General features: G+C 44.6%; 1 pseudogene; it reads left to right on the plus strand.

Annotated features, from left to right (window-relative positions):
• Nucleotides 1-18,261: 18,261 nt before the first annotated feature.
• LOC119276504 lies at nt 18,262-20,774 on the plus strand (annotated as a pseudogene).
• The last annotated feature ends 1,101 nt before the right edge of the window (nt 20,775-21,875 follow it).

Consider the following 21,875-nt stretch of genomic DNA (forward strand, 5'->3'; position numbering starts at 1 on the left):
GGTCCAAGAAAAGTCACTACGAAAGTTTTATTTCGTTTGGACTCCATTTGATATTCCTTCTTTGTAAAACTCAAAAACAAGAAAAAAAACAGAAACTGGCACTGGGCTTTGGGTTAATAAGTTAGTCCCAAAAATAATATAAAATAGCATATTAATGCATATAAAACATCTAAAACGGATAATATAATAGCATGGAACAACAAAAAATTATAGATATGTTGGAGACGTATCACACCACACAACAAGAGCTGATCCATTGATGCTTGCCTGTTGTCGACAAGGCGCTCCGGTTGGGTACACGGCCCGTTAGTAGCCCCATTCCTTGCCAGGAGTGGGCCGAGGCTGTCTGCGTCGTACTTGCACCAGAGCTTGGCCGCGTCGTACTTGCACCGGACGCCGGTCGCGCCATTCGCATGGGTCACGCTGTTCGCCTTGTCCGCGGCCCACTTGATGCCAACGGGGTGGCCGCTAGGCTCGAGCGCCTCCTTGGCCCAGGTGTCCACCAAGGCGCAGTAGAGAAACATGGCTGTCACATCCTCAAACTGGTGATCTCCGATGAAATAACCAACTTCGAGCTCGAGATCGTGCTCCAGATATACCGCGAGCATGTCAACCGCTTGGGCGAATGCCTGCACGAGTTCAGACAGAGCCAAGAGCTACCATAGGCAAGGTCGGTGGTCATGGACGCGTTTTATTTTGTTGAGTCGTTTCGACGTTGATCGGTATGTATTCATGACAATCATAATATTGCTCTGTTTCAATGTGTGTACTCTATTTTCCGTTCTTATATATTGTTGTGTTTCAATGTGTCTAAGAAGTTCAATTGGAAAAGAATCTGCTCACTTAAGAAAAATAGAAAGGGAGAAAGAAAGAAAAACAAAAGAAACACGTCCAAAAAAAACCATGAACGCAAGAAAGAAATAAAAGGTTAAAAAAGAAAGTTTTTCACAGCAGGTGGGATAGCCAACGCTTCTTTACAAACACAGAAGTTGTGGGTTCGAATCTGGTCAAACTCATCTTTTTTGAAGTTTACGGAAATAACATTGTATATGGGCTAGCCCGGGTAAGAGTGTCTTCGGCGTCCGTTAACAAAATGCATGTTAACCGGCGCCGCCGAGTAGGAAATGTCAAAATCACTTATTAAGAAGCACTATTTGCAAAGGTCACTCCCACTTCTACAGGTTGTGATAAGTGCGAGTTTTCTCTTTTCTCGTAAATCCGTTTATGCAAAACACTTTATCCCTTTAACCGTGCGTTTAAATCTTGAACCGTTTTCACCGTTGGATTCTTCGCGTCGAGATTTTCAAAACTAGACCCCATGTTAGGTTTTGACGAACATTTTTTTACAAATACCCGGACGAAAAAACGAAACCTGGAACACGTTTTCCCCCTTTTCAAAAGAGGCACGACTTTGCCTCTCACAAAAAGTAAACCCGCGCCTCTCGCAGGCGTTATTTTTCCGTTTCTGAGAGGCACGAGCGTGCCTTTCATGGAAGCAAATTCATGCCTCTCACGGAAGCAAATTCATGCCTCTCACAAGGGAAAAAACATATATTTTTTCGTTTCTGAGAAATCCGTGCCTCTCGCGGAAGAAAAAAAATAAAACACGTTTTTTTCGTTTCCGAGAGGCACGGCTGCACCTCTCACAGATGCAAAGCCGTGCCTCTCGCGAAAGTAAGAAAGTTTTTTATTCTATTTCTGAGAGACATGATCATGCCTCTCGCGGAAGCAAGAAAAACGCGTTTATTCGGACAAAAAATATATTTTTTAAAGATTGTTTTTCAAAAGATAAGAAAGACCGTGAAAAATCGAAAAGTAAAAAAACATCTAAAAAGCTAAAATGGCGCGCGAAAAAATATAAAATAAAATAAAATCAGAGGAAGCGTCCAGAACACGACACATGGCAGCGGCTAAGAGCGCACAAAGTGGCGCAACCTCAGCCCACCCCAGATAACCCTTACGGTGCTCCCGGACGAGTAGTCGTTCGTTAGTTGCTCCCAGCAAATGCCTAATATGTCTCCCTGCCCGATTTCTATTTTCTTCAGAGACCCGTACTTTCTATTCTTAAGAATGGCCTAACGGCAACGTCTAGCGGCTGAGCCCATTAATGATGTTTCCTGTAGGTCTGGTTTTCCTTGTGTTTTTCAATTTTTTTTCCTTCTGTTTTATTTTTTTCACCGGTTTTCTTTGGTTTCCTTTTATCTCTTCTTTTTGCACTTTTTCTTTGTTTTTCTGTTGTTTTTTGGTTTTCCTTCGTTGCAGCTTCATTTATTTCCGGTTTTCTATTATTTTCTTGTTAATTTTTCGTTTTTCTCTAGTTTTCCCCTTTCTCCTTCATTTTTCTTTGTTTTCTAATTAGTTATTTTGGTTTTTCTTTCTTTGTTATACTTTGGGTTTTTTTGTTGTTGTTGTTGTTGTTGTCGTCGTCGTCGTTCTTTTTATGCTTCTCCTTTTGTTTCTTTATTTTTATTTTTCAGACATTTGTTATTTTTCTATTACACAATGTACATTTTTAGAGCACATGTGAATAATTTTTATGATACGGTTTGGACTTTTTTCAAATGCATGAAGTACCTTTTTTTTCAAATACATGTTTTGACCACTTTGTGAACACATGGTAACATTTATTCCAAAATACAAGTTGTGCAATTTTTTGATGGATATAAATATCAATTTTATTAACACGGTACAATCGAAGTCGGTCACATACATGAGCATACACCTATCCCTATAAATGCACACACGTACATCCTATCCTTATGATTATCTCTGAGAGACTGATTCGGTATAACATCTTGGGATTTACGAAGTCACTATAGGCATCTCGTAGTTAGCGGAAACGTCTCCTCCCAATGAACGAACATCGCGGGAAGCCTAAAATAAATCCAGGAATAATGCGAGTACCAATGTCAAGTCTACGACTTGAACCCTGCTGCGCTGGGAATATCACTGTCATCCTAATCATCGATCTACGGGTTGGTTCGCAAACATTTTTTAACCTACGCGAACATTTTCTTACATTGTATACACATTTTATAAATGTCACGAACATTTTATGAATCATCGGAATTTTTCTTGGAAATGTAACGTATATATTTTAATAGTATGAAACATATTTCATACAGTATGAAACATTTTGCGTACAGTATGAATCATTTTTTTTACATTGTATACATTGTTATGGACAATGTCAGGAAAACATTTTCGAAACTTGTGAAACAATTTTTCTAAATGGTATGTACATTTATTGAATGTATGAAACATTTCTTTGAATTATGCGAACAATTTTCTTATATTGTACAAACAATTTTCTAAATGGCACGTACATTTTTTTAAACACGTGACATTTATTGTTGTAACAAACATTTTTCCGTACACATGAGTAATACTTTCTTTACGCGTTTAACATGTTTCAATGCATGATTAACTTTTATAAATTTTATTCAAAATGCTTTTTGTATTATACATATTTAAAATATTAATAAATGTAAAAAAGGAAAATATTTTGTAGGCATCGCAGCGGGCGCCACATAACAGTGCCCCTAAATAAGAGGTCCCATGTCGCATGGCGGTTCCTAAATAGTGCCTTATGCCCCTGTTACAGGTCTTTTTACAATCCGACGCATCCCCCACTCCCCTCTGGGCCGGCCCATATTTTTTTTTGGGCGGGCGAAATGATTCAAACTCGGAACCTTGCCTACGAAGGCAACAGCAGTAACCACTAGGCGAGGTACCCAGCTAGGTGCACATTTGCTTTTTTTTTCTTCCTTTTATTACCTTCCTTGGTGATTTTTTCAGTTTTGATGATTTTTTTAAAAAAAATCTATGAACTTTTCTAAAATTTGATGTTTTTTTTCAAATCTGTGAACTTATTTCAAATTCGGTGTTTTTTTATCAAATTCGATGAACTTTTTGTAAAATTTGATAAACTTTTTCTAGATTTTGATGATTTTTTTCAAATTTGCTGAACTGTTTTCAACTTTGATGAACTGTTTTTCAAATTCGATGAACTTTTTTTAACTTGATGAACTTTTTTTCAAATTCGAGTGAACTTTCTTGAAATCGATGAACTATTTTTCAAAATTAATGAACTTTTTTCAAATTTGTTAACTTTTTTAAAATCAATAATTATTTTTAGTTCGTTAACTTTTTCAATTCGTGATTTGTTTTTGAAATCTGTGAACTTTCAAATTTTATTCCCAAAAAAATCACATTTTCATAAATCTGTATGCAATAAATAGCGCGGCTTTACTTATTCTTAAACCTTTCACGCTGAAAATATTCACGAGCTATTGGTTGCTGTAGTTATTAGGCTACTGGAACGGGAACTTGACGTACATGGTCGAATCCTCACAGGAGCAACCATTTTTAGAGGATTTTTTGCCCTATAGATAAGGCATGTCGTGGGCAGCTCCCTTGTTGCATGCACCGATTGCGAATAAGAATCGCCTACAGACGACCACTAGCAGGCTGCCCAGCGTAGCTGGTCGCTGCCATTCCTAGCGGGTTTTTTTTTGAGGGGCCATTCCTAGCGGTTGATGTAAGTTGATATCACAATTTGTGGAGTACTTCTTTCAAAGATCATTTTCACCTCTCAGGTTGCGACAAGCGGCGCTGTATGTGTGCCGCTTGTTGTAACCTGAGAGTTTTTCCATTTTTCATAGATTTATTTATTTAAAATGTTTTATCTTCTAAAGCGTGCATCCAAATCTCAAATCGTTTTTATCATTGGATCCCCCTGCGTCGAGTTCTTCACAATTAAATCTCATGTTGATAGATTTTCATGATCTTTTTTATTCATGAAAAAAACCGGACGGAAAAACCAGCCTCTCACAGAAGCTAAATCATGCCTCTCATGAAAGCAAAACCGTGCCTCTACCGAAAATCGTTTCCAAGAGAGCGGAAGTAAAATCGTGTCTCTCATGAAAGAATATATATATATATATATATATTTTCGCTTCTGAGAGGCATGGCCGTGCCTCTCGCGGAAGTAAAACCGTACCTCTCACAAAAGGAGAAAAAAATTGCGTTTTTTCGTTTCCAAGCGGCCCGGCCATGCCTCTCACGAAGAAGAAAAAGGAAACACATTTTTCGCGCAAAAATAAACAAAATTTGATTTTTTTTCAAAAGCTAAGAAAGATCGGGGAAAAACTAAAAAGCCAAAAAAACTCGTCTAAAAAGCCAAAAACTCGTGCGGAATTTTTTTTTGAAGGGAGCGCATAAAGCGCGACACGTGGCGGTGGCTAAGAGCGCACCAAATGATGCACTCACAGTTCACTCACAAGTTATCGTTGAAAGGCTCACAAAAAAACACTCGTTAACTAGTTCTTACGAAAATATTGTTGGCACAGCTTTTTCATTGAAAATGTGGTGGCCGGGTGGGGGAAACGCCATCTATATCTATACCAATATAAAAAGATCCAAGGGGGCAGATCCAATTAATCTCGGTAATCAAATCATATCAATTCAACGACCTAGACTACTTCAATGTCGAGCGCCCAACACGTTTAGCGTGCAGTTAATTTCATGCCAGATATAGTGCTAATCATATAATAACATGCAAAATAAAACACAAATAATATCCGCATGCATTTAATATACTTTCAAATTAACATGCATTACACGTACATATTTTTTGAGTGAAGTGCACTGTAGGTCCTTAAACTATTTCAGGGGTGTCACATAAGTCCTCGAACTATGAAAATCATCATTTAGGTCCTCAAAGTACAGTAAATGTGTCATCCAGGTCCAAAATCTCACTAACCCCCTCTAAATGGCCAGCTGGCCTGGTGAACAGTGCGAAAAATAAAAAATATGAACAAAAAAATCTGAAAATCTTTGGCATCAAAGATACCCCTGGTGCGTGAATAGTAAAAATGTTCATTAATTCAAAAAAATGTTCGCGAATATGGGAAAAATATTCGCGACTCTAAAAAAGTTTACAAACAATAAATTTGAAAATATGTTCGTGAACCACAAATATTGTTCGTGGGTACGGAAAAAAATGTTCGTGAACCACAAAAATTCCTGACTTTAAAAAATGTTAGTGAACTTTTTATTAAAGTCGCAAATATTTTTTCCAAATTCATCGTTCGCGATCATTTTATTAAAGTCACGAATATTTTTTCCAAATTCATCGTTCGTGAATATTTTTTTAAAGTCATGAATATTTTTTTCAAATTCATCGTTCGCAAACTTTTTTTAAACTCGCGAATATTTTTCCCAAATTCATCGTTCGCGAACATTTTTTTTAAAGTCGTGAATATTTTTTCCAAATTCATCGTTCGCGAATTTTTTTTAAACTCACGAATATTTTTTTGAAGTCGCGAATATTTTTTTTCCAAATTCATCGTTCGCGAACATTTTATTAAAGTCACAAATATTTTTCCAAATTCATCGTTCGCGAACTTTTTTTGAACTAATGACATTTTTACTGTTCACGCGCCAGGGTCTCTTCGATGACAGAGGATCTCAGTTTTTTGATATTTTTTTATATTTATTCTTTGTCGTGTACTGTTCATCACGCATAGGAATTCAGGACTGTTTGCCGCGTACTGTTACGGTTACTGTTTATGTGCCAGCTGGCCAGTTAGAGCCTGTCAGGGAGATTTTGGACCTGAATGACACACTTACTGCACTTTGAGGACCTAGATGACGATTTTCATAGTTCGAGGACCTACGTGACATCCCTGGAATAGTTCAAGGACCTACAGTGCACTTCACTCCATTTTTTTTAAACAAGGCAAAAGATTTGCCATTTTCATTGAATAAGGAGTATTAGGGGTCTTGGCCAAAGGCCAAATACAACGTATCACTCTCGCGGCATGATATTACACGTACACATTGACTAGTACAGAAAAATTACAAGAGCATACAAAATTGGCCAATCACCATTATCTACCGCTAGCACTATCCCTTACTCAGGCTCTCTTGGTCTAAACAGCAATAAGCTTGCCCTGCGACGTCCGGCGACGTGCCAAATTCTTGCTTCCTTGATCATCCTTGCCAGCACCGCTGATACAATGGATGGTTGTTGTTTGAAAATTCTGGCACTGCGCTCGTTTCATGTGGTCCACCATGGCGCATGTCCGGTCCAGTGTGGTTGTAAGAGCATTTTCAACGGCTGCCCAACGCGCCGCGCGTTAAAAACTACTTTACCGCGCGCGTTTTGTCTGGTTTTGTGCTGCCTGCAGCACTAGCTCCAACAGCCGCGTTAAAATGCAGCGCGCGCGTCACTCCAGTAACGCGCAAAAAATGTAGCGCGCGCGACTCGCCGGGGCATTGCATATATTGCATTTTGAACACAAATGGATTTTAAACATTCAAAATTCAATGAACATGACATATAAATTTCACACAAACAAGTTGATGAGTAAAAATTCATGCCTACAAGTTCAAAATCATGCTCACAAGTTCATTCAACCAAGTTCAAAATGCAAACCAAGTTCATGACACAAACGAAAGACACATCAAGCCTCGTCCTCGTCTTCGTCCTCATCTTCGAAAGATGATTCTTCCTCCTCCGAAGATGATTCTTCCTCCTCATCATCATTGTCACGCACCGCATCACGTGAAGCTCGGACAGTGTTGGTAAGATCTTTAATGGCATCTCCATGGGAAGGTGTGTGAGGCACACCGGAAGACATTCCACCCATGACGGCCGGAGGTGGACCCATGCCTCCCATGAGAGAAGCAAAACTCATGCCTCCCATAGCGGACATAGCGCCGGGGGGTGCTCCAAAGCCACCCATGCCACCCATGCCTCCCATGGTCTTCATGGTAGCTCCAAAGCCACCCATGTCATCTAAGCTGCCCACGGTACTTCCGAAGCCACCCATGCCTCCCATGGCGCCAAGGCCACCACCACCCATGTCGTCAAGGCCACCGCCACCCATGTCGCCAAGGCCACCGCCACCCATTGCGCGAATCATGGTTCTTTTTTGGATCAACACTTCTTCACGGGAAAGATTGACAAACTCATTTTGCGCCTCATTGAGGTTAGATGTGTCCAAGAAGAACAAGTGCTTCTCCCATTTCAACAATCTAGTTCGCTCCTCATTGCTCACCTTCCTCTCCTCCAAAGCCACCTTCCTCTCCTCGGCCGCCACCCTCCTCTCCTCGGCCGCCAACCTCCTCTCCTCGGCCGTGACATCTTGGTTCCTTGCCATTTTTCTCACCTCGTTGGCTTCTCTTCTTGCATTGACAATTGCTTCCATAGCATTTTTGATCTCATCATCTCCTTTACTCTTCTTCTTTTCTGTTTTGTCTTTCTTGCACCCATCCGATCGTTTTGGCTTCGAGTATGAAACCGAGTTGGGTGTGGGGCTTCTCTTGCCGTCATCACTTGATGCATCATCCTCCTCCTCATCATCATCATTCAACTCAATTGTTTGCTTGCGTTTGTTGCTCAAATGCAAATCATCCAAACCTTCACGCTTCTTCCATTTCCCATCATCCTTCAACACTTCATAGCAATGAGGCAAGGTAAAGATCCTTCCTTTCTTGATCTTCCCCTTCTTGGTTTTCCTCTCCTCTTCTTTGAACAAGTTTTGTGCAATGTGGTACTACATGAAAACAAAGCTAGTTAGCACTTCGAACACCAACAACAAGTATGATGAACATGTATGAAATGCCACTTACTCTATCGTCCTCATTTGTGCCACTTGGGTTCAACTTGTCAACCGCCTTTTGACAGGCCGCCCACCTTTGACAATCCGAGTTGATTGTCGACCACCGGGACCGAAGTGATCTCTCGGAGCGGTCAATTCCACTCACGTTGCGAACATCAAAGTGTTCTTTCATCCGCCCCAAATAAGCATCTCTACTTTGATCACCTCCAACGGATGGATCCCTCGACACTTGCAACCAAGTATTGCATAGTAAGATGTCATCGGCGTTGGTGTAATTGCCCGCTCTTTGTTTCGGCGCGTCGAGAATGCCCTCACCATCCTCGTCCACCTCGAACTCATGGTCTTCAAAATGCATGTCATTGGTTTGAGACCAATGCGAATTGTTGGAGCCAACACCCATAGTTCACATGTATGCATCATCGTTGACACTACAAAATATATAGAACAATGCAAATAAGCTATCTATATGGATGCATTCAAAAAATAACAAGAAAAGAAAAGTTGGAAAAAATTTCTACCTTTGGGCCATATCGTCGAACACGTTGTGCGCATCCGCGGCCGGCTCAACGAGTGAGCTCGCCGGCGTTTCGGTAGCCGCCGCGCCCCTCACAGGCCCTGCAAACTTCTTTCTCCTCGCCTTCGAGGTGCCGGAGCCGTCCGCCTTCTTCTTCTTCTTCGCGGATGTCTTGCCCTTCTTCGGTCGCGCCGTATTGGGGAGCTTCGAGGGGGCGGCGGTGGCACGGGACGGCGCTGGCGCGACGCCACCCGCCGCCATGGTCATCCGCGGCGGCATGAAGAGGCCGCACGCGAGGCCGATGCTCGGAGGAGCTCCGGCAGTGGCGAGGCCAACGCTCCCCGCGCTAGGGTTTCCGGCAGTGGCGGCGGTGAGGGGGAGGGGTCGCGGCTGTAGGATGGTGTGAGCGGGGTGCCGGCGCATGCGTCCATCGGGTCAAGTTCGCCGGCGCCGGCGCGCGGGGCGAAGGTGGCGGGGAGGAGAGAGTGCGGCGCGAGCGCTCGTGTGTGCCGCGCGGAAGCCGACTGTTAGACTATGTATAGCTTCTGTACTTATGTACGTATTGTAACACAACCATTATATATAATGAGATAAGCCACCCCTAGAGGGTTGTGCTGGTTCCCCAAAACTTATTGTCTTGCATGGTATCACGCTAGGTTACGATCGCTTCCGCTTCTAAACCCTAATACCCGCACCGCCGCCGCAGCCGCCGCCGCCTTCACCGCAGCCGCCGCGCCACCGATCGCGCCGCCGCCATGTCGAGCGCCGCCACCACCGGTTCCACTGCTGCGGGCTTCCTCCCGGCCTCTCTTGCGGCTCTGCTCAACCTCCCGCTCGATGCCATCTCCGTTCCGGCTCCGATCGGGACAAGGAGCATCAGCTCCGTCTTCTCCACGCCGCCGGCGCCCTCGCTTGGGCGTGACCTCGTAGTCCACACCGCGGCACCGCCGTCCGCTGCGGACTCCGCAGGCGTCGTCCCGCCGCTCCTGCCGCAAGCGGATCACACCGCCCCGCTGGCGGGGTTGGCGGCGTCCGCCCCGGCCGCGGGCCTTGCGGCGTCCGAACCGGCCGCGAGCTTTGCGGCGCCCGCCCTGGCTGCGGTCCCGCCTCCTCCCGCATCGGCTTTGGTGCCTCTGGCTGCCTCCATGGTGTTTGCACCCCAGGCAGCCTCCTCAATGGGATCGTCTTCGCCGCCGCCGTTTCACTTCGGTCATCTCATCACCATCAAGCTCTCCGCCGACAACTACATCTTCTGGCGTGCGCAGGTTCTCCCGCTCTTGGGGAGTCACTACCTGCTAGGCTACATCGACGGATCGCTTCCCTGCCCACCCGCGCTGGTAGACAGCGTGCACGGTCCGGTCTACAATCCGGCCCATCGCGTCTGGACGGGGCAGGACCAGGCGAACCTCTCCTCCATCCAGGGGTCGCTCTCGCCGGCAGTTGCCGGCCTTGTTGTCTTCGCGAAGACGTCTCATGAGGCCTGGACCATCCTTGAGCGCACCTTTGCAGCGCAGTCCCAGGCCCGTGTCTCTGCACTCCGTCGTCAGCTTGGAGAGTGTCAGAAGCTTGACTCCACTGCCACTGAGTTCTACAACAAGGTCAAGGGCCTCGCCGACACATTGGCCTCCATTGGACAGCCCCTCACCGACTCCGAGTTCAACTCGTTTATTGTCAATGGTCTTGATGAGGAGTATGATGCCTTAGTCGAGATCATCAACGAGCGGGGCAACTCGACACCCATGCTGGCACACGAGGTTTTCTCTCGGCTCCTTCTCACTGAGCAACGGGTCAAGACTCGCCGCACCAGGGGCACTGGATCCCTCTCGGCCAACGCCGCCACCAAGGGTGGCCGCTCTTCTTCATCACCCCGGTCTCCCTTGGGGCTGCCACCGTCGCCCGCCTCGGCCCCCCCACCTACTGCGACCTTACCGGGGGCTGGCGGTCCACGTGTGTGTCAGCTTTGTGGCCGCGATGGGCACTGGGCCTCCAAGTGTCATAAGCGCTTCCAGCGAAGCTTCCTTGGTCTTGGCAATGACGGCAAAGATACACGCAACAATGCCCGTCAGGTCGCCATGGCTGATCGTCCCGCGCCGCAGAAGCAACAAGGACACACTCAGTCCTACTCCATCGATCCACACTGGTACATGGACTCTGGGGCGACAGAGCATCTGACCAGCGAGATGGGGAAGCTTCACACTCGTGAACCCTATCATGGCTCTGACAAGATCCACACCGCCAATGGAGCAGGTATGCACATCTCTCATATTGGTCAAGCATCTCTTCTCACTAGACATGCCAATAGGAATCTTCAGCTTCGCAATGTTCTTCGAGTTCCATCTGTGACCCGTAATCTTCTTTTAGTTCCTAAACTCACACGTGATAATAATTGCTTTGTGAATTTCACCCTTTTGATCTTTTTATTAAGGATCGGGGCACGAGGGACATTCTTCTTAGTGGGCGGTTGTGCCAGGGCCTCTACCGTCTGGAGCATCCTGTCGTCGCTCGCGTTTTCAGTGGAGTTCGGGTCTCTCCGTCACAGTGGCATGCTCGTCTTGGTCACCCGGCCACACCTATTGTCCGTCATATTTTGCGTCGTCATGAGCTTCCTAGTTTGTCTAGTAATAAAGATGTAGCAGTGTGTGATGCTTGTCAGCAGGGGAAGAGTCATCAACTTCCTTTTTCGGAGTCCAGTCGTGAGGTGAAACATCCTTTAGAACTTGTGTTTTCAGATGTATGGGGTCCTGCTCAGACTTCTGTCAGTGGTCATAATTACTATATCAGTTTCGTTGATGCTTATAGTCGCTTTACCTGGCTTTACCTTATTAAACGCAAATCTGATGTGTTTGATATTTTTGTTCAGTTTCAAAACCATGTTGAACGTCTTCTCAAGCACAAAATTGTTCATGTCCAGTCGGATTGGGGGGGCGAGTATCGCAACCTCAACTCTTTCTTTCAGTCGCTTGGGATAGCTCATCGTTTAGCATGTCCACATACACATCAGCAGAATGGTTCAGTCGAACGTAAGCATCGTCATATTGTTGAAGCTGGTCTTACTCTTTTGGCCCATGCATCTGTTCCGTTTCGGTTTTGGAGTGATGCTTTCACCACTGCATGCTTTCTCATCAACCGTACTCCTACTCGTGTTTTAAACATGAAGACTCCCATTGACGTTCTCCTTAATGAACAACCTGATTATACCTTTCTCAAGGTATTTGGGTGTGCTTGCTGGCCGCATCTTCGTCCATATAACAAGCGCAAGCTTGAGTTTCGTTCTAAGAAGTGTGTTTTTCTTGGCTATAGCTCTCTTCATAAAGGTTACAAATGTCTTCATGTTCCCACTAATCGTGTCTATATATCTCGGGACGTCGTGTTTGATGAGCATGTTTTTCCCTTTGCCAACCTTCCTGTGTCTACTGTCGAACCACCATCCCTGCATTCATCCTCTGTTGCTTCTGACCAATTTGATGATGTTGCATACTCTCCTTTGCTGTTACCTAACCATGGTGCAGGAACCGGACGTGGAGCTCGTTTGGAGCTGTTGGAGGATTCACCATCATCATCGTCGTCTTCTGGTGGGCACGTCGATCGCCCTATGTTGCATGGCGTCGATTCGCGTGCCCATGCATGGTCACCCGACGAGCCCATCGCGCCGAGCATCTCCACTGCTCGGTCCGCTACGCCAGCGATCGCCGAGTTTCCAGCGGCTCGGCCTTTTTCGCCAGCGGCCGCCGATTCGCCCGCGGCTTGGCCCGTCACGTCGTCTTCGCCTGCGGCTCGGCCTGTCACGCCGTCTTCGCCCGCGGCTCGGGTCCTCACGTCGCCTTCATCCGCTGATCGGACCGCGACACCGGCCGCGCCACGGCCCACTATGCCGAGCTCGCCAACGGCCCGGTCTATGATGCCGGAGTCGCCAGCTGCTTCGTCTGCTCTGCCGGTTTCGCCGGTGGGCCGGCCTTCTTCGTCGACCGAGTCCGAGGCTACCGTGACTGGCTCCTCGTCACCGGCTGACTCGTCAACGTCGCCGTCCTCCAGCCCGTTGCAGGCTGCTCCGTCGACCTCGGTGGTTCCTGTGTCCCGACCACATACACGCAGTCGCAGTGGCATTTTCAAACCTAAGGAACGTAAGGATGGTACGGTTGCTTGGTTGGCTGCTTGTTTGGCTGCTGCTGTTGCGGATCCATCTTCTGAGCCTCGCTCATATCAGGCTGCCCTGCGCATTCCACATTGGCGAGAGGCTATGGAGCAGGAGTTTCATGCTCTTCTTCGTAACAAGACATGGACTCTCGTTCCTCCACCACCACGGGTAAATGTTATTGACTCAAAATGGGTATTCAAAGTGAAGAAGCATTCGGATGGATCTATTGAGCGTTACAAAGCGCGACTTGTTGCTCGCGGTTTTCGGCAGCGTCATGGTCTTGACTATGAGGACACCTTCAGTCCTGTCGTCAAGCCTACCACTATTCGGCTTCTTCTCTCCATTACTGTTTCTCGTGGTTGGTCACTTCGTCAACTTGATGTGCAGAATGCTTTTCTACATGGATTTTTGGAGGAAGAGGTTTATATGAAACAGCCGCCTGGTTTCTCTGATCCTGATCGTCCTGACTATATCTGTCGTCTTTCCAAAGCACTATATGGTTTGAAGCAAGCTCCTCGTGCCTGGCATGCCCGCCTTGCCTCTGCCCTTCGTGCTCATGGGTTTGTGCCGTCTACTGCTGACACTTCGTTATTTCTTCTACAGAAGCCAGAAGTCACTATGTATCTTTTGGTATATGTCGATGATATTATCCTTGTCAGCTCTTCTCAGTATGATGCTGATGCTCTTGTCTGCTCTCTTGGTGCTGATTTTGCGGTCAAAGATCTTGGGAAGCTTCACTACTTTCTTGGAGTTGAGGTCACTTCTCGTGCTACTGGTCTTGTCCTTACGCAGAAGAAGTACTCCTTGGAGTTGTTACAGAGAGCTGGCATGCTGAAGTGCAAACCGACCACCACACCCATGTCGTCTACCGACAAGATAACAGCTGTTGATGGTGAGCTTTTGTCTCCTGCGGATGCCACAGAGTACAGGAGCATTGTTGGTGGACTTCAGTACTTGACGATCACGAGACCAGATATCTCTTATGCTGTTAACAGGGTTTGTCAGTATCTTCAGGCTCCCAGAGATACTCATTGGGCTGCTGTTAAACGCATTCTTCGTTATGTTCAGTTCACCCTGACATTTGGTATGCATATTCGGCCGACTTCCTCTCGGGTCCTTTCGGCCTTCTCTGATGCAGATTGGGCTGGTAGCCCAGATGACAGGCGATCCACGGGGGGTTATGCAGTATTCTTTGGCTCTAATTTGATCGCCTGGAGTGCTCGGAAACAGGCTACTGTGTCACGTAGCAGTACTGAAACTGAGTACAAGGCTGTGGCTAATGCTACTGCAGAGATTATTTGGGTGCAGTCTTTGCTTCAGGAGTTGGGTTTGTCTCAACCACAGCCTCTTATTCTTTGGTGTGATAACATCGGTGCTACATACCTTTCTGCAAATCCAGTATTTCATGCCCGAACGAAACACATTGAAGTTGACTATCACTTTGTACGAGAACGTGTATCGCAGAAGCAACTCCAGATCAAGTTTATCTCATCTAAGGATCAACTTGCAGACATCTTCACTAAGTCTTTACCGCTGCCACAGTTTGAGGCTTGTAGGCGCAATCTTACCCTTCTCAGTTCTTTAGAAAGTGGCTAAGATTGAGGGAGGGTGTTAGACTATGTATAGCTTCTGTACTTATGTACGTATTGTAACACAACCATTATATATAATGAGATAAGCCACCCCTAGAGGGTTGTGCTGGTTCCCCAAAACTTATTGTCTTACACCGACGCCCCAAATACACAGCGCGAGTTGGCGTTTCGGACCACGCGTCCAACTACATATGCCGCGCGCAAGGTTATTACGCGTCCGCTGGAGCTTGTCTACAGGTTGCGCGCGCGCTAAAATGGCAAAATTTACGGCGCGGCGCTTGTTTAGCGCGGCTATTGAAGATACTCTAAGTGCGCTCGATCGGTTCCATGGCGCCTGTATTGATTCCGGATAGGAATTGCCTACACGCGACCACTGGCATTTTCTTTTTGAGAGGGCAACCACTAGCAAGCTGGCTCAGTGCGGGTGATCGTTGCCGTTCCTAGCGGTCGTTGTAAGTGCGCTCAGCACGTTTCTTCGTTTTTTCCTTTTATTTTTTGTCCTTGGTGTTGTTTGTTTTTTCATCGATTTTTTTGGTTTTTTTTTTCCCCCCTTCATTTACTTTGATCTTCTTTGTTTTCTCATTGGGGTTTTTCGTGCTATACTTTGGTTTTCTTTGTTTCTTTTACGAATTGTTTATTTTCTTTACTTTTTTTTGTCGGGTTCTTTATCAGTTACATTATTTTCAACACATGTCTACTTTTTCTCAATGCACAATGTATATTTTTAAAACACACATAACCGCACCCTTATTTTGGCGCCTTAAACACCGATTAGGAGCTCCATATTGGCTCGTATATTCCACCTAGAGGGGAGGCCCTATTTCACACAAAATAAGCCAACTGATATAGGCCAACCTTTGACTGGGCCGGCCCATATATAGATTCTGTGGCGAACCAGCATAATGTATGAATCAGTTCGTTTTCTACAATTTCCATTTAGGTTTTTTTCGGAGACAATAAATGCGCATATGCTCATACATACGCACATACACTCACCTCTATGAAGACACGTACACATATCCTACCCCTATGAGCATCTCCAAGAGACCGAGCCAACACATCATGTTGAGATTGACAATGTCGCCAATGTCACCTCCTACTGAACGCACATTGCCAAAAGGTCTAAAATAAATTCAAGATAATGCAAGCACTAATGTCAGGTCTAGGACCTGAACCCTGGTGGGCCAGGACTACCACTGTCATACTAACCATCGAACCACAGGTTGGTTTCATTTGGGATTTTGTGAAAACACGATAAAACATATTTTTAGAAAGTGAGCATTTTTCAAAAATATATTTGAGAAAATAATTATGAGCAATTTTTGAAAACCGAGATTCTTTTTGAAACACAAATATTTTTTGAACAATCACTTCTATAAAAGGCATACATTTTTTTGTGAACACGGACATTTATTTATTACATTTATTTATTTTATTTAAAAAGCAAACAATTTTAAGGCTACCACTTTTTAAATTATCGAACATTTTTTTTGGAAACATGAACATTTTCTAAAATTCAAAATTCAAATTTTTTAAAAATTCCAACAATTTTTGAAATTTCCAAACATTTTATACAAATACTTGAATCATAACGGCTTACTTCAATTTTGACCCTATACCCCATCAGTATTTGTATAGAACTAGACCGGATCTTTCCTGAAATATAGCCTAGGAAGAGGGTACCACGCGACAAGCGTGGTAAAAGCAATTTCAAATTGACAAAAAAATAGCCTAGGAAGAGGGTCTCATTCTCTAGTTGAACATGGAACATTCCATTGGGTAGGGCTTCATAACTAAACCTTTGAAAGTTACTTTCTTGAGCACTTTTTGTAAATTGAAAAATTAAAAGAAAAAGAAAAGGAAAAGAAAAAAAAACAATCAAAATAACCAGTCGAACCATTTCTCAAAACTGGGTCCTTGTAGTACTCCATCAGCTAACTTCCCTTGCCATACCAGTGGGTTGAATGAGTCTTTCGGCAAGGCGACTAGAGCTTTCTAGAAGGTTCCTGACTGGTTATTTCGATATATTTTTTTCTGTTTTTTTTTTCTTTTCCTTTCCATCTACTCCCTCCGTTCCTAATAAATATAAGTCTTTGTAGCGATTTCACTATAGATCATATACGAATGTATGTAGATGCATTTTAGGGTGTGGATTCACTCATTTTGCTCTGTATGTAGCCCACAGTGAAATCCCTACGAAGACTTATATTTGGGAACGGAGAGAGTAGAACCCAAGTTTGGCCAAGAATTTGTGCCGAGCCCAGATATCACAACTGTAACCCGGAATTAACAGCTGGGAAGTCACAAGGATATCATCCAGATTAAGGCCTGCATTTCCTATCCAACGTGAAGAAACTTTTATGCTACTTCAAATTTCTTGAAGGAAGATAGAGAAGCATAGCGAAGTGCTTCAATACAATGATCATATATCAATACACGGGACCTAGTGTGAGGAACATGCATTTAGTTTGCCTTGCACGCAAGTATAAGAAGATTCCCAGAAGAAACGGAATAAAAATAACACAAGCATGATCTTTAATTTGGCATCGCGTGACATATAATAAATGATCAATATCAGGGGACAGTGACAATACCATGATAACGCCAAGCTACCCGGTCAGAAGTCCATGGCTCCATGCTAAGGATCGGTGGCACCATGGCTATCAGGGCATTAGGCAGGCGGCCTAACCACTTGTGGCTTCTCCACCTGATCTTCTTTTCTCTAACAAGTTGTCCACCTCTTCAAGTGGGCAATAGCTACCATAGCATGTCAAAGACGGTATAACATAAACACACTCACAAATAAAATGTAGCTCAAGCTTGCTAAATGATTATCATCGTTGCCCAGAAGAAGAAAGGTTATGGTGATGCCAGCTTGTCACTAACGAACTTCTAGCTTGTCACTAGCGAACTTCTGACGCCAATTCAATCAAGGATTAGCATCTCATAACTATCTCAGTACCAACATCATCAAGGTCCATAATAAACTAATGCTCAGAAAAGAAGGCCAATATGAAACAAAAGGACAATCATAATTTGCGAAAAATCAGTAATAAAACCATGGGACAAACTATTTTGCACCGTGCAGCTAACGTCAATTTGGACTTCAAACTTCCTAAAAAGGAAAATTTCAAAATTTCAAAATATCCCATCACAGTCCTCTCTGTCTAGAAGCCACCACGACTGACTGAGATAAGAATCATCATAAAGAAAAAATAACCTATTCGCATGTTAGACCAAGAAACTGAAGCATGAGTTCAAATTGGACTCTATGAAAGGGCCTTCGCAGCAAGTGGGAAATTAATTAGGACCACATGCATACATACATGATGAAAATGGCAAGCATAAATGGAAGCAGTAGCTTCGGCCATACAACTCGCCGAACCCCAAGAAAAATGGACACATTCCTCTTCCTTATCATTCTTCCATTGCTCACCACTCTGCCATGCTCATATGCTCAGTCGATGCTAAGCACTGGCTCATCCTTATTTGTAGAAGAGCATAGGCAGACCTTCCTTACCTCACCAAATGATGATTTCTCTTGCGGCTTCTATGAAGTTGGAGAGAATGCATTCTCCTTCTCTATCTGGTTCACCACCACCATGGAAAAGACTGTTGTATGGTCTGCAAACCCCAGGTCCTTGGTGAATGGCCATGGTTCCATGGTGTCCCTGAACCATAATGGAAACTTGGTCCTCACTGATGTCAATGGCACAGTCACTTGGGAGAGCAAGACAAGCTCTGGGGAGGGCACGGTGGTTTCCCTTCTTGACACTGGCAACCTCATAATCAAAGACTCCACTGGTGCAAATTTGTGGGAAAGCTTCTCTTCACCGACAGATACATTGCTGCCTTTACAGACTCTCAAAAAAGGTACAAGGCTGGTCTCCAGTTATTACAGCCTTTATTTCGACAACGACAATGTGCTACGCCTCATGTATGATAGTCCAGAAATATCAAGTATCTATTGGCCAAGTGCAGACTGCACAGTGCCTCAAAGTGGGCGGACTAGCTACAACAGCTCTAGGATTGCAGTCCTCGACACTGAAGGATTTTTCCTCTCAAGTGATGGGCTGAATGTCAAGGCTTCTGATTGGGGTAATGGCGTCAAGAGAAGGCTGACAATTGGTTCTGATGGAAACCTCAGAATGTACAGTCTGAATGTGTCAAATGGGAGTTGGATAATATCATGGCAGGCTATAGCAAAACTGTGCGATGTGCATGGGCTATGTGGAAAAAATGGGATATGTGAGTTCTTGCCAAGTTTCAGGTGTTCATGTCCCCCAGGATATGAGATGACCGATCCGCAAAACTGGAACAAAGGTTGCAAGCCACAATTCAGTAAAAGCTGCAGCAAAGCAGAAGAGTTTGACTTCATCAAGCTCCCTCAAACCGACTTTTATGGCTTTGATCTGACCAATAATGTGTCCTCACTTGAAGAATGTAAAAAGATGTGCTTGAACATTTGCTCCTGCTCAGCTCTCACGTACAAGGCGGGATATGGACTTTGCTACACCAAAGCTGTACTCTTCAATGGTTACAGCTCCCCAAATTTTCCTGCGATAACTATATCAAACTACCCAAGAATATGAGCATCTCCAGACAATCTCGTCTCACATGCAATCCGGATATTCCAGTGCATGTACAAGGATCTGCAAGTATGTATGGAATGAATGATGTCACCAAGAGTTATACAATTTATTATGTGTTTGCAACAATATTGGGAGCCCTAGTCTTGCTCTTTATCGGTACAAGCTGGTCGTTTCTTTACAGCAAGCAAAACATACCTAAGTCAATGGAAGAAGGCTATAGGACTGTGATGAGCCAGTTCAGGATGTTCATCTATAGGGAATTACGGGAAGCGACTGGAAAGTTCAAGGAAGAGATTGGAAGAGGGGGTTCTGGAATTGTTTATAGAGGGGTACTTGAAGATAAGAGAGTGGTGGCAGTGAAGAAACTAACCAGCGTTTCACATAGCGAGGAGGAATTCTGGGCAGAAATGAATATAATCGGAAGGATCAACCATATGAATTTAGTAAGGATGTGGGGGTTTTGCTCCGAGGGACAACACAAACTGCTGGTGTACGAGTACGTGGAGAATGAGTCCCTTGATAAGTTTATATTTGGTAATGTAAGTACTGAGAGATTACTTGCATGGAGCCAACGATTCAAAATAGCACTAGGAACAGCAAGAGGCTTGGCGTACCTCCATCATGAGTGCCTTGAGTGGGTGATCCATTGTGATATAAAGCCAGAGAACATACTCCTGACCCGAGACTTCGAAGCAAAGATAGCAGACTTCGGACTAGCCAAACTCTCAAAGAGAGACAGTTCCAGTTTCAATCTCACCCACATGAGAGGAACAATGGGCTACATGGCGCCAGAGTGGGCACTGAATTTGCCGATCGACGCAAAGGTTGATGTATACAGTTGTGGCGTTGTACTTCTCGAGATTGTGACTGGAAATAGGATCTCAAGTGGGATTACAGTGGATGGGAAAGAGGTGGAGTTTAGACAGTTTGTGCATGCAGTTAAAGAATTGCTGGAGAGTGGAGATGTCAAGGTTATAGCTGATGCTAGACTGAATGGCCATTTCAATCCTGAGCAAGTGCCGGTAATGGTGAAATTGGCTTTATCTTGTCTCGAAGAAAGAAACAGCAGACCTACAATGAATGAAATTGTAAAAGCTCTACTGACATGTGATGACGAAGACAATCACCCAGCCTACTCATGGTGACCGGCAATAAACAACAGTGTATCAATTGCAATAAGAAGAATTGGTCTAGTATATTGCTTGATATTTGAAAGTAGAAGAAAATGTTGCTACAGAAAATGTCAGGTTGTGTGTTGCATAAATCTTTCTGTAGATGGAACACTAACTGCACTGCATTGAATGTTGTCTACATGAATTCTTGCATGAAACATAGTGGGCTTATTTGGATAGTTTTTCCTTACAGAAAAAAAAGAAAAGAAAAGAAGATTTTAGTCTGCATAACTGTTTGATCTTCTAGAGCATGTAACAACTTCCAAAGATTCCCGCTGTTTCTTCAAAAATCCGTTCTTCCATTCGAGATCCCTTCAGTGCAACCAGAGACCGCGTGACTCTTGTTAGCAAATAGCCAGTTAACAACTGACAACATTCACTCAATGAAATCTTGTACAAATATAAGATACTGATAAATGTGACCAATAACTCAAAGGAAAATTTGCTAGTAGCTAAAATACTAGCACAAATCATTTCAGCTATCAATGTCTTGCTGAATTAGCAGTGGAATACTGACTCGAATGGTCCATCGATCTAGTACTACGGGACCACTACATTTTGGCACCAATTTATGGTCAAACTTTCGGCTGGTAACATAATCAGTAAAGTGATCCAGTCATCCTTGGACTACATTATTAGTCACGATGGTAGAAAGTACAAATCGAGCACCAGGGCCAAATTATTTTTTCCAAAAATATGGGAAAACTTTAGCACTTATAACTGTATCAGCTTAATCAGAACACTGCTCAAGTTCGGAATATCTGCAATCGTTGGAGTAACAAAAATGATTGATTTAGCTTCCTGTTCAGAAAGAGTGCAAATGTGCATATGTGTATTGGGCCTTACTGCCCTATGGTCCCCATGCCGATGCAATGAATTACCAAGGTTGTAGTACATATTAAAAGAACAATCAACAAATAGTGCGAAAGGCACTGTTGAAAATACGGAACAAGTATATACCATGATAGGTTCTTCTTTCAGTCTCAACAAAATGATAAAGATTCTTCATTCTTGTACCGTTGCAGGACGGCGGGGGCGTCGGGACCTGAGCGCGGGGGACGGCGCCGGCGGGAGGCCTGCTCGGGGCGCGCGCGGGCAGGCGCAGGACGGCGGGGGCCGTGGAACTGGGGAAGGCCGGGACCGGGAGCGCGGGGACGGCGACGGCCGCCTGCACGAGCTGCGGAGCCGAGTCGGGTTACATCGTGGGTGCGGCGCGTGTTTTTTTTTTTGAGTCCGCGAG

Source organism: Triticum dicoccoides, chromosome 3B (genome assembly GCF_002162155.2).
Source record: "Triticum dicoccoides isolate Atlit2015 ecotype Zavitan chromosome 3B, WEW_v2.0, whole genome shotgun sequence".
NCBI lineage: Eukaryota > Viridiplantae > Streptophyta > Magnoliopsida > Poales > Poaceae > Triticum > Triticum dicoccoides.